Raw genomic sequence first — 17583 nt, forward strand, 5'->3', positions numbered from 1 at the left:
CTCTTCCACCTTTCCTCCCGCGCTTGGGTTACCTTTCGTCTCCTCTAGTAGCTTCCGTGTAGTTGCTTCGAATCATTTTATTTTAAATACCATACCCAGTTGCCCAACTTTTCTCTCAAAATACTTCTTTGTGGGAATGAAAGTAAAGGGATTCAGTTTGGTGTAGGGAAAGCTTTCCAGAAAGTTGGGATTTTTATTTGTCTCTGGTGGAATTTAATCATTGCGCCCATACTTTTGACTGGGGTTAGTTTGTGACTGTCAGCTCTGCTCCACAAGCTTTTCAAATGGGAATATTGAAAAAGGCTTTTTGCTGATATTCCTATCAGTTCCTGGAACTGTTAACTCTGGCGACTTGAATTCAGCTCGCGTGTGAAGAAGCATAGACTGTTGGAATTCAAAATGGATTAATAAATTTACTTACAAATAACACATCTTTTTAAAAACATCGGTAAAATGATGTTTGATGATGCTTGAGTTTGGATACGTTTTAATTATGCCAGTTACCTTTTGAGGGGAACTAGCTTCTCTTACATGTCATAGTATTCGTCCATTCACCAACTTAGATCCAATTAGTAGAGCTAACTCCTTGCATCTTTTTTCTAACCTGGAAGTCACCTGTAATATCCTCCTTTTTTTTTTTTGCTCTTTTACCCCGGGATACAAAGGTCATTGGATCACTCAAGCCAATGGAACTTAGACCTGAAACTTTTCAGGGAAAAATAGGGAAATAGTCACAATAAGTAAGTTCCCTTTTTAAGTGACTGCTGGACACATTAGTCTGACTGACTTTCATCATACATGAAAGTTACTTTGCTTTACTGTTTGAAGCAAGCATGAACATGCCCTGAAAGGTAATTCACCGTCTGGAGGCCTGTTTTGATTTCTCATTTGGACTTTGGCCGTAAAGTTTGCACTTTTAAAAAAATGCACGAAATGTAAATTCTTCCAAGTTACTTTGCTCATGACTGCTGTTAGAACAAGTTTTTGCTACAGACAAGCCCATTATTCATTGTGATTGTTCCTCCACTGTGGAAAAAAGTTTTAAATAAAAAGCATTAGTGTTTCATTCTTTCAGATATGCATGCAGGCTTCTTTTAAACTATTAGTCCTTGCTTGTCTTAGAGAATGGAGAATATATTTAAATGGTGACGCTCTTATAAACAGAAAACTTTTTAAAATGCATCGTAAAGCCAAATGTGATTTTTTTTATTATCTGATATGTGTGGTAGATGTTTCTACTGTTTATGGCTCTTCAAATGACTACTTGGTTTGCTCTATCAGATCTTAAAGTTTGCCCTGACACTGTGTTAATTCTTTTGTTAGTAGTTTTTTGTTCTTTGGGATTTTTTGGTGTGGGAGTATGAAGCAACTACTTTTGACTGTGTGAACTATTTTCCTCTTTGCTCATTCAAAATAGGAATCGATAAAGCTTTTAAAAGTTTTTATAAAGTTGTGTCTTATTTCAAATGTAGCAGTGGTTCTTTTAACGGATTGCCAAAAAGAGGAGAGAATAGGTAGGGTTAGAAGAGTGGTATTTCCATGTGGTTTCATAAATGTTACTAGCAATTTATCTTGTTATAGGCACTACTGCAGATACTAACTGCATATTAGTTAGGGATTACGTTTGGAAGATAATCTAGCGTTTCTCATTCTTTTTCTGTACGACTTCTGTTTTTATAAGCTCCCACCTTTCTGGAACTTGAATATACCTGGCAGTATTTGATTTAAAAAGATATGTGTAGTTAATGTGCCTCTATTTCTTTTCAATGAGGTTTTAAAATACAGGATACTATTTTCCCTATATTGTTCTTTAAAATGTCCTGTAATCAGTTCTCACTAATAAAATACATTTATATTAGGTAAAATCTGACCAGTGAGTGGTTTACTAAATAAATACCTTCCTTGCACACGTGAACATGCTTCGAGAAAATTAAAAAGGCTTCTACAGGCAGTTTATGGTGTTGACATCATGAACTTTAGGCTTTAGTACAGAGACCTGTGATTTCAAGTAATTTTTTATCTTTTAGGAATTTTTCTTTATAGCAAAAGCTTAGTTTATGTGTACCTTTTAATGCCTCTAGCAACTGATGCTTATTTATATGAATCTAATGAAAATGATTTCATTTTAAAATGGCAGCATTTAACAAAAAATATATATGGTTAGGACTGTTGTTTTTCCTATAAGCCCTTAGAGTGTGGAGGTGGTTTCTGTGCACTTTCTCGCCAAGATCTCTCCATATTAGGAAGTGATTATTATCCATGAATTATGGCTTAATTCATACTAAGTTACATTATTAATTGAAGATAGATCTTTTTGCTTTGCTGATACTGTAGGTGTTAGTGGATAATAGTGTTGACTAGCATCCCTAGTGTGAAAGAGTTGTCAAACTTGAAATATTTTTGTAAAAACCAACGTGATTTCCATTTAATTTAGGCCTTTAGTAGCCATAATCAAGGTAGAAAAATAGGAGCCCTTATATTTGAAGGACTTCAATTTTCCAGGCACTTATCTCATCATCTCATTTAATCCTTTCTCACAGCTGGAGGTGGGGGCAATTCATATGTATAGAAGGTAGATTCTAATTCCATTTAGACAGTATAGAAAGCTTTACTGTAATGATTGCAGTATAGACAAAACAGATTTTTTTTTTTGAGATGGAGTCTTGCTCTGTCGCCAGGCTGGAGTGCAATGGCACAATCTCGGCTCACTGCAGCCTCTGCCTACCGGGTTTAATGGATTCTCCTGCCTACAACCTCCCAAGTAGCTGGGACTACTGGTGTGCGCCACCATGCCCAGCTAATTTTTGTATTTTTAGTAAGATGGGGATTTCACCATGTTGACTAGGATGGTCTTGATCTCTTGACATCGTGATCCAGCCGCCTCAGCCTCGAAAAGTGCTGGGATTATAGGCGAGCCACTGTGCCCAGCCACAATTTTTAATTTTTAACTTTTTAATATAAAAATTATTTTTATCTGATCTTACAATCTTTAGTATTAGTCCCCCCCTCCCTTTTTTTTGATACAGGTCTTGCTCTGTCGTTGGAATGCAGTGGCAGGATCATGGCTCACTGTAGCCTCATCCTCCTCAGGCTCAAGAGAGCCTCCCATCTCAGCCTCCCAAGTAGCTAGGACTGTAGGCATGTGCCACCATGCCATGCCTGGCTAATTAGAGAAACTTTTTTTTTTTTTTTGGTTGAGATGGTGGTCCCCCCGTGTGGCCCAGGCTGGTCATGAACTCCTGGGCTCAAGTAATCCTCCTGCCTCAGCCTCCCAAAGTGCTGGGATTACAGGTGTAAGCCAGCATGCCTGGCCCTTATCCTATTTTTTGATATGAATTCTTAATTTTCTTTATTTTTATTTAATTTACTATCTGTGGACATTTATATTTTGACACCTTTCACTGAAGTATAATATTTATACTAATGGCTATAATGTCTCCTTTTTTTTTTGAAACATAGTTTTACCATTGTTTCCCAGGCTGGAGTGCAGTGGCATGATCTCAGCTCACTGCAACCTCTGCTTCCCAGGTTCAAGCAATTTTCCCACCTCAGCCTTCTGAGTAGCTGGGATTATAGGCATGTGCCACCATGTCTGGCTAATTTTTTTTTTTTGAGATGGAGTCTTGCTCTGTCACCAGGCTGGAGTACAGTGGTGCAATCTCGGCTCGCTGCAACCTCCGCCTCCTGGGTTCCACCTCAGCTACTCGAGTAGCTGGGACCACAGGCACATGCCACCATGCCTGGCTAATTTTGATATTTTTAATAGAGATGGGGTTTTTCCTTGTTGGTCAGGCTGGTCTCGAACTCCCAACCTCAGGTGATCTGTCTGCTTTGGCGTCCCAAAGTGCTGGGAATCACAGGCTTGAGCCACTGTTCCAGGCCTTGTTTTTTTTTTTTTTTGTTTGTTTGTTTTGTTTTTAAATGAGATGGATCTCGCTTTGTTGCCCAGGCTGGAGTGCAGTGGTGCAATCACATCTCGCTGCAACCTTGACCTCCCTGGGTCAGGCAGTCCTACCTCACCTCCAGAGTAGCTGAGACCACAGGTAGCTGCCACCACGCATAAGTAATTTTTAATTTTTGTAGAGACAGGATGTCCATTTTTTGCTCAGGCAGGTCTCAAACTTCTGGGCTCAAGGATCCTCCCCTCAAGCTGAGCCTCCTAAAGTGCTGGGATTATAGTTGTGAGTCACTGTATACTGTATGTCTTTTTTTTAATTCATATTTTTCCCAGTTAATTTACAGGGACATTTCATTTGAACCACTGCCTTATCTTTTCTAAAACAAAGTCAAGATCAAGTTCTTATTAAGCACTTATTATCAGCATGTCTCTGTGGTAGATACAGCATGGGTATTGGTATGTTGTGAACTGAATCTAGAAGTTGGAAATAATTTTTTAAAAAGTAAGATTAAAAAAATAAATAAAAAGTAAGATTTGAATATTTTCCATATGTAGAAGGTGGAATTTGTATTTGGGCTAGTGGTTTGTATAACTACATTAAAAATGTGTATAAAACATAAAACTACCTGAATTAATTTCGTTTAAAGCACAAATGATTTTTAATGTCTCAGTTAATAATATCTTATGGGTGCTTAGTTTTGTATATTGTCAAGAAGGATCTGGTAACTAGGATGTGATTTCTAAGAAGATGTCTGTAAGGAAGAGATAAAGTAGAAGATCTGTCCCAGGATGTCTCTTATTTGTAAGTAAGGTAACTGGGACTTTTTTTTTTTTTCCCAAAAGGATCTTGTTTTAAAAAGACAGTTATTTTGTAATTAATGTCTGGGTTTCATATAAGAATTAACCATATGATTTATATTTTCATTTTTCATTATCCTTTTAGTTTTACAATACAGAACATAGTAATAGAGTATCAAGGTATTAGGAATGAGTAAGATTTGACTGTGTATATCAAATGCCTGGGGCATTTTATTTATTTATTTATTTCTGTCACCATGGCAGAACAGAATGCCTGAGGCACATAGTAAAATTCACGAATGTATCCTTTTTCCTCCCAGATGTATATCTAGTTAGGTTTCTGAATAGTATGTATTTTAAAAGAGAAATTCTAAAGATAACTTAATATTCACCTGTTTTTTGTAGCCACTTGTTCTTAATTAGGAAATGAATTCTGAAATAGCTTTGTAATTATTGTTCACTGATGGATTTATTTGCTGTTTTAAGAAATACTATTAGCTTTTGAGCATCTATACTTTTTATGTTTACCACATATTTTATATATGTAAAATTGTATAATTTTTAAAGGTGTCTTTGAATTGAAAGTTACTATGGCAGGTGAGAAGTGAAATACTTCTTGGCATTTTTCTTTCATATGTAAGACACGAAATATTTACTTTGATGTTTTAAAAATTAATTGTTTAAAAATAATCCATTAATCAGAATTGCTTTTGTTTAAATAAATTTATTTGGCCATGATCATTTAGAATCGCCATAGACATAGAAAGTCATTTCTCTTCTGTTTTTTTCAGCTCCGAAATGGTTATTTTCATGATTTCTCACTTAAATTTAAATAATTAAGAAAAATAAACTTACAGGCTTCTTGGCAAGAGGTTAGAGCCCCTACCAGGAAGTAGCAGCCTTAGACTTTCAAAGTGAAGGCTTAGTATTTGCTCTTCCTGTTCTTTGGATAGCCAAAGTGGCATTTCCGTTATTTTGTGTTCTGTCTTAGTATGTTCCTAAACGGCTTTATAGTTCTCTAGAGAATCAAAATTTTGGACTTGACCTTTTAGAATTTTATATGTTCATTGTATATATGATTCTTTTTATGGAAAATCATTTTGGGCAGTTAACTGCTATTTCTTTAAAAGAGAATCTTTTTTTTTTTTTTTTTTGAGACAGAGTTTTGCTTTTGTTGCCCAAACATGAGTGCAATGGCAAGATCTTGGCTCAATGCAACCTCTGCCTCCTAGGTTCAAGCGATTCTTCTGCCTAAGCCTCCTGAGTAGCTGGGATTACAGGATGTATGCCATCACGCCTGGCTAATTTTTTGTATTTGTAGTAGAAATGGGTTTTCGCCATGTTAGCCAGGTTGATCTCGAACTCCTGACCTCAGGCTATCCACCCGCCTCGGCCTCCCAGAGTGCTGGGATTACAGGCATGAGTCACTGCGCCTGGCCAGAGTTCACTCTTGGAGTTTGTATATTCTATGAGTTTGGACAGTTGTATGACATATATCCACTATTGTAGGGGTACAGTATTTATTTGCCCTGAAATACTCAGTGCTCCACGTAGTCATCCCTCCTCTCTCCCAACCACTGACAATTGCTATTTTTTTTAACTGTCTCCATAGTTTTGCCTTTTCAAGAATGTCATAGTTGGAATCAAACAGTCTATAGCCTTCAAATTGTTTTTTCATGTGGTAATATGCATTTATGATTTCCTCAGTGGCTTTTCCTGGTTTGACAACTTGCTTATTTATTTATTTATTTTTAGCACTTGACTATTATCTGGATATATCAGAGTTTGTTTGTCCATTTACTTACTGAAGGACATCTTGGTTGCTCTCCAGTTTTGGCAATTGTGAATAAAGCTGTTGTAAACATCTGTGTACATGTCTTCTGTGTGGACATGTTTTCAGTTTGTTGGTAAATACCAAGGAACACAGTTGCTGGATCATATGGTAAGAGTACCTTTAGTTTTCAAGAAACCTCTAAACTGTCTTTCAAAGTGATTGTACCATTTTATATTCCCACCAGTAATGCATGGGAGTTAGTGTTCACATTCTCACCAGCATTTGATATTATCACTGTTTGGATTTTGGCATCTATGTTTATGGTGATTTGAAGAAGAAAACAGAAGAGAAATGACTTTTTATGTCTATGTGATTTGAGATCACATAGACATAGTTTGAATAACAGCTCTTTATCAAATGTATCATTTTTCTCTTTTTTTTTGAGATGGAGTCTCACTCTGTCACCCAGGCTGGAGTGAAGTGGTGCCATCTTGGCTCACTGCAACCTTTGCCTCCCAGTTACAAGCAATTCTTCTGCCTCATCCTCCCCAGTAGCTGGGTTTACAGGCACCCACCATCATGCCTGGCTAATTTTTGTATTTTTAGTAGAGACGGGGTTTCACCCTGTTAGCCAGGCTGGTCTTGAACTCCTGACCTCAGGTGATCCACCCACCTCAGCCTCCCAAAGTGCTGGGATTACAGGCATGAGCCATGGGTTCTGGCTATCAAATGTGTCTTTTGAAAATATTTTCTCCCAGTCTGTGCCTTGTCTTTTTCATTCTCTTGACCATGCCTTTCACGCAGCAGAATATCTTAATCTTAATGAAGTCCAGTTGAGCAGTTCTTTCTTTCATGGGTCATACCTTCATCATTGTATTTAAAAACTCATAATCAAACCCAAGGTCATCTGGATTGTCTTCTGTGTCACCATCTGGGAGTGTTACAATTTTGCATTTTACATTTAGGTCTGTGATCAATTTTGAGTTAATTTTCGTGAGTAATGTCTGTTTCCAGATTCATTTGTTTGCCTGTGGATATCTAGTTGTGCAGTACTATCTGTTGAAAAGACTATCTTTGCTGCATTGTATTGCCTTTTTCCTTTGTTGGCAGTGGTTCTTAAGGTGTGGCCCATGGACTTCTGGGGGTCCCCAATACCATTTCAGCAAGTTTTTTAGTTCAAAACTATTTTCATATACTAAGACATTATTTGCCTTTTGTATTTTTATTCTTTCACCACCGTACAGTGGAGTTTTCCAAAGGCTATATGATGTGTGATATTGCAACAGATTGAATGTAGTAGCAGATCATGAGAATTCAACTATTTCCTATCAAGCCACATACTAAAGTTTTGCTAAGCTGTGAAACAATGCCACCCTTATAAATTGTGGGTTTTTTTTTTAATGTAGTTATTTCTCAAATGAATTAATGTTGATAAATTTCTCAGTTTCAGTTTCTAACACAGTAAATATTGATAGAGAACCCCCACATAAAAGCTCTTTGGTGTCCTCAATTTTAAAAGCGTAAAGGTTCTGAGACTAAAAATACACCTTTAGGAATGCGTATGTATTAGAGGGGACAAAAGCGTACTCAAAGAGGAACTAGATTTAAGAGATATTTTGAACTCTCAGAGTAATTTTGGATTTGACTTTGTAGGTAACAGTGCCCCAACTTTTGGAAGATTTCAAGCAAGAGATGTGACATAATCTCTTAGGTCTACTTTATGTCCATAAGTAGATTGGAAGGAGTGTTCAATATGACTTGGAAAGGAAACTGCTGGGTCAAAAAAGTCTAACACTAATATCTAACTTTTTTTTCCCAATGGCCTTACAGATTAGTTGCTAATTGGAACTCTTGATTATTTGTCCTCATTTTTTCTTTAATATTAAAACTATTTTTTTTATTTTTCGGTAAGCCAGGCAGGTTAGGTATCACTTATGCCAGGTTCTTGACTACCAAATCATTAGCCTTTGCACATGTGATTCCTTGGACTAGATAGAGACGGGGTCTTGCTCTCTCACCCAAGCTGGAGTATAGTGTCATGATCATGGCTTACTGTAACTCTGCACTCCTGGGCTCAAGGGATTCCCTGGCCTCAGCCTCCTGAGTAGGTAGGACTACAGGTGTGTGCCATCCATCAAGCCCTGCTAAAGAGAAAGGGGCTCTTCCCTAGGCTGATCTCAAACTACTGGCCTTGGTTTCCCAAAGCTCTAGGATTGTAGGTGTGAGCCACCATGCTGGGCCTCTTCTAAACTTTCTTTGCCTTGCTTCCATTAATAATCACATTTACAGCAGCCTCTTTCATAAAAACATCACTGAATAACTTCCCTTGGTCCTGTCAGCCCAACATTATTCTTAAAATTTTTAAGTTTCAAATATTGTTAAACTGTAGTTGCTGTCTTTCTTTTATCTATATTGGGTGTATGCTCATTTCCTCCATGGAATAGGAACTGTGTTCTGTATTGTTCTCTGTCTCTTCAAGTGCCTAGTCAGCAACCCCATGGGTGCTCAGCAAATATTGAATGGTTATACATAACTTCCCTTCGTAGCTCAGACTATTCCATGAACAATTTATGGACATAAAAATCTATTCCAGTAGACATTTAAGGATATTTTTATGGTGAGAATGGAAATTTCCTGGTTACAAATTTATATATAGAGTCAGTAACGTTGATAAAAATGTAACAAATTACTGTTTCATGGAACTTAGGAGTCATTAAGAGGTGTTTTTTGTTTAGATACAAGATAGTGTCTTCCAAAATGTTCCTTCAAAATTTTTGTAGCTGCTCCATTTGAACACTATATTAAAATGCACATTTTTGAGGACATATTCTTAAAATTAGGAATGTAATTTTAAGAATTAAAGAGAGGACTAGAAATAGATGTGAAGTGTTTATCAGAGCTGCTTCCTTGCACGACTACAGGAGGTGCCTATCACACCTTTTTGTGTGAAAGGTACCTCCTAGAGTGTAACTACAGTAGACTCATTTTTGATATAAGACAGGATAAATAAAGCGCACGTAACAGATGATATCAAATAAAAGAAAAGAAATGTCTGTTTTAGAAGGAAGCTGTATGAGATCCGAGGCACAGGTTAGGGTGGTAGTAGCGATGGTGGTAAAAATATGATCTCTTAATCTAGATTATTACTTAATCAGTAAATTGATTCCAGGGGCTAGTGGGAATTGCTGAAAGTTTCCTTTGAACACATGGAATTTTTAGCAGTGATTTGAGAAATGGTGCTGGTATTTATAGCCATACATGAAAACATCCTAGGGAACCCAAGTCTTAATCAAGGGGCAGCTCTTCCAAGTAGTGGTTGAGGAAGTTGGGCATACTTTCCAAAACTTTTTTCCTCACTAAAGATTGCAGGTATACCCTGCAAGTGACTTCACAGGACATATTATTTTAATGTATATATTTGGTTGTCATATTTTAATGTATATATTTCTGCTGATTATAGGTCTCATGTGACTATAAGCTCTCTGAGAACAAGAGTCATGGGGGATGTGTGTGCAGTTAAAATTTTATGTGCTGATAATAGTTATCTTCTGGATGTTTAAGAAATATGAATGTGTACTGTATTTTAAATACTCCTATATGTAAACATTTTAATGTGATTTAAGTATATATCAAAAAGTAAATAGGTGGTATTCACACTGCAGAGGTATTGGCAAGTCTTTTTGATATACGTCAAATAATTGTTTGCAGAAATTTGACTCGTATTGTATTGACTACTTTGAAATATTAGTAGTTAACTAATTTAAAGCTAAGATGAAGAGGATATTTTGAAGTGAGATGATAAATATATGCAGTTGTCCTTTAGTATCCCTAGGGGATTGGATCCAGGATGCTCAAATCCCTGATGTAAAATGGCATCGTTTGCATATAACCTATGTACATCCTCGGTATACTTTATCTCTTGGTTACTTATAATACCTAATACAATATAAATGGTATGTAAACAGTTGTTACACTGTATTGTTTAGGGAGTGACAAGGGAAAAAGTCTGTACATGTTCAGTAGAGATGCGTTTTTTTTGGGTGCATATTTTTGATTCCTGGTTGAATCATAATGGAACCCATTGATAGGAGGACTAACTGTGTGTACACACACACACAATTTCCTTTTTTTGTGGTTTTTAATTTATTTTTTTCCATTTAGAGTACGCATTTTTTTCACAGTTTTAAAATTGAGACATAATTTACATAACATAAAATTCAGTTTTAAAGTAGACAGTTCAGTGGTATTTAGTATGTTCACAGTGTTGTGTGCAACTATCACCATTATGTAACTCTAGAACATTTTCCATCACCAAGAAAGAGATCCCCTATCTGTTAGCAGTCACTCCTAAGCTCTCCCCTGACCCCTGTAACCACTAATCCACTTTCTGTCTATGAATTTTTATTTTCTGCACGTTTCATTTTAATGGAATCATACAATATGTGGCCTTTTGTGCCTGGCTTCTTTCAGTTGTAATGTTTTAAAGATTTATCCTTGTAGCACATATCAGTACTTTATTCATTTTTATAGCTGAATAATACTCCCTTGTATGGATAACCCTCATTTCATTTATACCTTCATTAGTTGGTGGGTTGTTTAGCCATTTGGGCTATGAAGAATAATACTGTGTGAACATTCATATACAAGTTTTTGTGTGAACATATTTTCAGTTCTCTTAGGTATACTTCTAGGAGTAAAATTGCTGGGTCATACGGTAATTCTGTTTAAACTTTTCGAGGAACTACCAAACTGTTTTCCACAGCAGTGACACCATTTTATATTTCCATCAGCAATGTATAAAGGTTCCTATTTCTCATCTTCTTTCTTGCCAAACTTGTTACTTTCAGGATTTTTGGTTTTTTTGATATTTAAAAAATAGTCGTTCTGTTGGATGTGAAGTGTTACATCATTGTGATTTTGGTTTCCATTTCCCTAATAATCTCTTTATGTGCTTGTTGGCCATTTGTATATCTTAGGGAAAATATCTATTCAAGATTTTTTGCCTGTTTTACAATTCGATTTTTATGCATTCTGGGTACTAGAAGAGTACATACTTTGCATACTAGATCTTTATATGATTTGTGTTTTTTTCCCCCATTCTGTGGCTTGTCTTGTCACTTTCTTGATACAGTGTCTTTTAATGTACAAAAGTTTTAAATTTTGAAGTCTAATTGTTCTGGGATTTTTTTTTTTTTTTGAGACAGAGTCTTGTTCTGTCACCCAGGCTAGAGTACAGTGCTGTGATCTTGGCTCACTGCAACTTTTGCCTCCTGGGTTCAAGCAACCATTCCATCTCAATCTGCTGAGTAGCTGGGACAACAGGCGTGTGGTACCATGCCTGGCTAAGTTTTTTGTATTTTTAGTAGAGATGGGATTTTACCATGTTGACCAGGCTGGTCTCGAACTCTTGACTTCCAGTGATTCACCTGCCTTGACCACCCAAAAAGCTGGGATTGCAGACGTGAGCTACGGTGCCCAGTCTCTGGTTTTTTTGATTGTGCTTTTGATATCATACGAAGAAATCGTGGGCTAATTCAAGGTTATGCACATTTACACCTGTTTCCTTCTAAGAGTTTTAGGAAGAAATTTTAGCTCTTAGATTTAGGATTGATCAATTTTGAGTTAACTTTTATATATGGTATGATGGAACATTTATATCCAAAGATATTTGAGTTTTTAATCTTTTGAAGTTGACATGGAATGCAGTTCTTCTACCTCTGTGTAATGTGGAGATGGAATTGTGCATGATAAAAACATTACTTGATGGCAGTCTCCAGGACTGGGCATCGTTGATGGATAACTGGAATTTTGGGTCATTGTTTTAGCCGGATGAACCACTTAATCTGATCCAGTGTATAGTTTTAATGTTCTCAAAATAAGTCTTTTAGATATATGGAGAGGTAAGAAATAGTTGCATCAATAAGTTGTTTTGGTCCACACAGAATAGTGTCATTGTATGCTCCCATAGTATATATATATATTTTTTGAAATAGAGTTTCACTCTTGTTGCCCAGACTGGAGTGCAGTGGTGCCATCTAGGCTCGCTGCAACCTCCGCCTCCTGTGTTCAAGCAATTCTCCTGCCTCAGCTGGGATTACAGATGTATACCACCTTGCCTGACTAATTTTGTATTTTAGCAGAGGTGGGGTTTCAGCATATTGGCCAAGCTGGTCTTGAACTCCCGACCTCAGGTGACTCCCCCCACATCAGCTTCCCACAGTGCTGGGATTACAGGCATGAGCCACCATACCTGGCCAATAAGCAATTTGCTAGACATGGTGGTGCATGCCAGTAATCCCAGCTAAAATGCAATACTAAAAATACAAAATTTGCTGGACGTGGTGGCGCATACCTGTAATCTCAGTTACTCTGGATGCTGAGGCGGGAGATTAACCTGGGAGTCAGAGGTCGGGGTGAGCCAAGATTGTGCTATTGCACTCCAGCCTGGGCAACAAGAGCGAAACTCTATCTCAGGGAAAAAAAAAAAAAAAGTGACACTTGATCCTTAAAAAGGAGCATGAGGTCTAATAGTAAAATGTGCAAACTAATGGAAATATATTGAGATAAATGCATAATAACTTTTTACATAAAGATCAAAGTAGGAGAGAGTAATTAACTTTGAAGGAGGTTAGTAAAGACTTCACAGAAGAGGTAACAGGTTTCTTCTAAATTAGCATAACCAGTGACATGGAGGCAAAAAAGCACATTATGGTGTGTTTGTGGAAACCTTTGAATAGTTGTCTGTGGTAGAATACAAAGTGTTAATGGGAGTAGGGGATGTGAGGCTGGAGAGAGGGAGGCCTTAAAGGAGCAGGAGTTCTCTTGATAGACTCTGGGCTCTTCAGTGTCATCTTCCATCTTCATTTTAGGGCCCCCCCTTTCTCCCATTATTAGCTGATTTACTAGCTTTAGATGACAGTACCGTGAAACTAGCAAAGTATTTTTTCCTTTTCCCATACAGTTTGTAGTGGGGTTGTTGAGAAAGGTAAGAAAGAAGGAATGCATGATTCTGTTGGCACGTGTGCAGGGGGCTAAGTATACCTTACCACCCAAAGTTGGTGTTGTTATACATAGTGTTTGGGTCTCCACATAAATAAAATCAGGTTTACTGTGAATTTATGGCTTTTGTGGACTTGTCTGGTGATTGAGCATTTTTTGAGTTCCAAATTTATGAATGAACTTAAACACAAACTATCCTACTGGGTGATAGTATGAATAAAAACAATTTGTTAAATCAGTTTAAAGTTAGTAAGAATCTTGATGGCTTGTTTGATTTAGTTAGTGACTTTTATATATCTGAAAATGATATATTGTCATGTGTGCATTTTTAAAGCTGGATCTCTACCACACAAGGCATTGTTAGTCTTGGCTGGGTGTGGTGGCTCATGCCTATAATTCCAGCACTTTGGAGGCCAAGGTAGGCAGATCAATTGAGCCCAGGAGTTTGAGACCAGCCTGGATGACGTAGTGAAACCCAATCTCTACTGAAAATATAAAAATTCACTGGGCATGGTGACACACACCTATAGTCCCAAGGCTGAAGTGGGAGGATTACTTGAGCCTGGAAGGCAGAAGTTGCAGTGAGCCGAGATCATGCCAAGCAATTCTTGCCTTGGTGACAGCAAAACCCTGTCTCAAAAAAAGGACTTTGTTGAACTTATGGAAATTAATATGCTCATTAGCATTACATACTGAGTCTTGTTAAAAGAAAACTTTAGACAAATTAAATTTAGCAGTTAATTTGAGCAAAGAAACAATTCATGAATTGGGCAGCACCCCGAAGCAGAAAAGGTTCAGAGAGCCCTGCCTAGCAATGTGGATAGTCAGTATTCATACACAGAAAAATAAGTGACATCCACACATAGCCTGATTGGTTACAGGTCCATGTTTGCCTTATTTGGACATGTCTGAGCAGTTTGCAGCTTGTGATTGACTGAAAGCTTGGCTGCTTGTTAGAAGAATATACTCAAATTAGGTTGCAGTTTTAATATACTGAAGTGCAGTTCACTGCTTATGGAAGCAGCCTTAGACCAAATTTAGTTAAGTGTCACTATTAAGGTTGCATTGAGATTATTGAGAAATCCGAGTGCAAAAACACTAATCTGTCCTCAGTTTAGTAGGGAAGATGGCATATGCAGATAGCTGTATTGCCAAACAATGTGAGATAAGTACAGATCAAGTGACATTAAAAATCAGAGGAGATACTGCTTTTGATAAGGGAAGAAAACTGGACCTTAAATGATAAATTATTAGGAGCACTAGGCATGTCAGGTGGAGGAAAGAGCATGAGCAAACACTTGTAGACAGGAAGCTGAATTTGTGAGGAACAAAGAAATGTGTTTGTAAATGGGGTGCTTTCGGATTGTGAGAGGGGGACAGGTTGGGTGCAGTGAGAAATTGAGTTGGAGCAATTCTGAGGCTAGATTGTGAAGGAAGAATGACTTAATTATATGACCTTTATATATAGCTTTTTGGCTACTGTAGGTAAAGTTGGACCATAGTTAGAGCCAGTTTTTCAAAATTACACTTTATCTGTAGTTTCTGCTGCCAGTGTGAAAACAGGAAAGGCAAGGAGTTTTGCTGATCTTGAAGCTGAGGATGAGATTTTGCTGCCTCAAGCTTTTTATATCAGCTTTATTATAGACTCAATTAATGGTGGGCAATTACTGAGATTTGGGGGATTTCTGAGTGTCTAGATTGCACAGGAATCATTGAAGAAGTCTTCTCAACAAAAGTAACATAAATCTAACTTTCATCTGAAGGTAGAAATTTTAAAAAGAAAGGAAACCTTTCATTCTTCAGGGATTCACAAAATCTGATAAAAATTGGGGAATTAGTCCATTCTCATGCTGCTGTGAAGAAATACCCAAGACTGGGTAATTTATAAAGAAAAAAGGTTTAATTGACTCACAATTCTGCGTAGCCGGGGGGGCCTCAGGAAGCTTACAATTATGGCAGAAGGGGAAGCAAATGCATGTTCTTCATATGGTTGCAGGAGAGAGAAGTGCCCCTTATAAAACCACCAGATTTCATGAGAACAGCATGGGAGAAACCAGCCACATCATTGAATTATCTCCACCTGGTCCCATCCTTCATGTGGGAATTATTACAATTCAGGGTGAGATTTGGGTGGGGACACAGAGCCAACTGTTAACAGTTGGTTTAGTTAGGATATAACGTACAAAATGGGGAGAATAGCTCACCTTTAAGGAAACCTTTCTAGGTCTTGGGCAATTGACATGCATTATTAACACAATATTTATACAAACCTATTTATCAGTAGACTTATTGGCTATTCCAGATACTTAAACTAAAACACTATTAAAAAGAAGACATAGAGAATAAATCTAACATTTAGATGGCAGTGAAGAACCTCAGCTAGAGGTCAGATAATCTGAAGGAGAGCCTCTTAGCTCACAGAAACTTACACAGAATGTGTAGATAAATAGGAGAGAGCTTTCTTTGAGAACTATAATTTCTGTAAATATGTAAGATTGCATTTTGAGATGTCAACTTCATACTTCTTCTGTTTGTTTGTTTTTGAGATGGAGTCTCACTCTGTCACCCAGGCTGGAGTGCAGTGGCCCAGTGTCAGCTCATTGCAACCTCTGCCTGCCGGGTTCAAGTGATTTTTCCTGCCTCAGCCTCCCAAGCAGCTGGGACTTCGGGCACATGCTACCATGCCCAGCTGATTTTTGTATTTTTAGTAGAGATGGGGTTTCACAATGTTGGCCAGGCTTGTCTGGAACTCTTGAGGTGATCGCCCACCTCAGTCTTCCAAAGTGCTGGGATTACATGTGTGAGCCACCATACCTGGTGCAACTTCCTATACTTCTTAAGATAAATTGTCCATATGCTTCAAGAGGAATAAGCTCTAACTGGAATATAGGGTACTGGCCCTAGCTCCTTATGACCTCATAAAAATCCATTAGTAAAATAGTTTATTTTCCAAATTGCCTTCTTTCTCTACTATTCTCTAATGCTATAATCGTGTTCCTTTAGCTTTTTGTTGTAGGCTTGGTCCTTTGGAAGTGAAGACCAGAGACAGTTTCTCTATGAGCCTTTGCTTCATTCTCCATCAGAGTGTTCTGTCCCACCTACTAGGATATCAATATTCGAAAACCAGTTGGAATTTGCATATCTTAACTATCACTGGTAGGAATAGGTGGCATTGTCTTATGTGATTTTTGTTTTAGGAGGAACTGGGTAACAAAAATGTGAATTTTCAGCCAGGTGTGGTGCTGCATCTCTGTAGTCCCAACTCCTCAGGCGGCTGAGGTGGGAGGATTTCTTGAGGCCAGTGGTTTGAGGCCAACTTGTACAACATAGCAAAACCACTATCACATATAATAATAAAAACGTATTTTTTTTCCAGTGTGTATCTTGAATGTAAAAAAAGAAAGGGAGTTTCTACCCTTATTAAAAATATGTGAATAGTAGAGACCTTTTCTCTACAAAAATTTAAAAATTAGCCAGATGCAATGGTGCATGCCTGTAGTCCCAGCTACTCAGGAGGCTGAAGTGGGCAGATCACTTGGACCCAGGAGTGTGAGGCTGCAGTGAAACATGATTGCGCCACTGCACTGCAGCCTCAGTGACAGAGCAAGTCCTTGTCTCTTAAGAAAAGAAAAAAAAACTCATTTAAAAAAAAGTAACATTGTTGGAGGGAATTAATCTTTGTGTTGTAAATATTCAAATATGATTTTACTTTAGTTGGTTCACTCGATCAGTTCAGACTGTTTATGCCAGGTTTATGAATCTGATACACGAAAAAGAGTGATAATGGTGGTATAGATCACAGTCTAAGTGACTATGCTGGCTAATTGTCTTGTATGTGTTGGCCGTTCTTCATTTTGGGTGATCAGTTGAGGGGTATAAGGATCATCACTAATCCATCACCCCATACATGCTCTACCATAGTGACATCATTCTAAAATTATTAAGTGATGAATTTATGGATAATTGCTTCGCCTTATTTTCATCTCTTAATTTTAATTCTCTAGAAACACATATAAACATAATCATTGTTGCCAGGATCCTTAATTTAATTTGCATGATGGAAGGACTGTGTTTCTTAAATTACATGTATACTGTGTATATGTTTTGTAGAACG

General features: G+C 37.5%; 1 protein-coding gene across 50 annotated transcripts in view; it reads left to right on the forward strand.

Moving 5' to 3' along the window:
- Nucleotides 1-17583, forward strand: part of PICALM (phosphatidylinositol binding clathrin assembly protein) — a 105870-nt gene that overhangs the window by 1775 nt on the left and 86512 nt on the right. The window lies entirely within an intron of this gene.

Source organism: Callithrix jacchus, chromosome 10, assembly GCF_049354715.1.
Source record: "Callithrix jacchus isolate 240 chromosome 10, calJac240_pri, whole genome shotgun sequence".
NCBI lineage: Eukaryota > Metazoa > Chordata > Mammalia > Primates > Cebidae > Callithrix > Callithrix jacchus.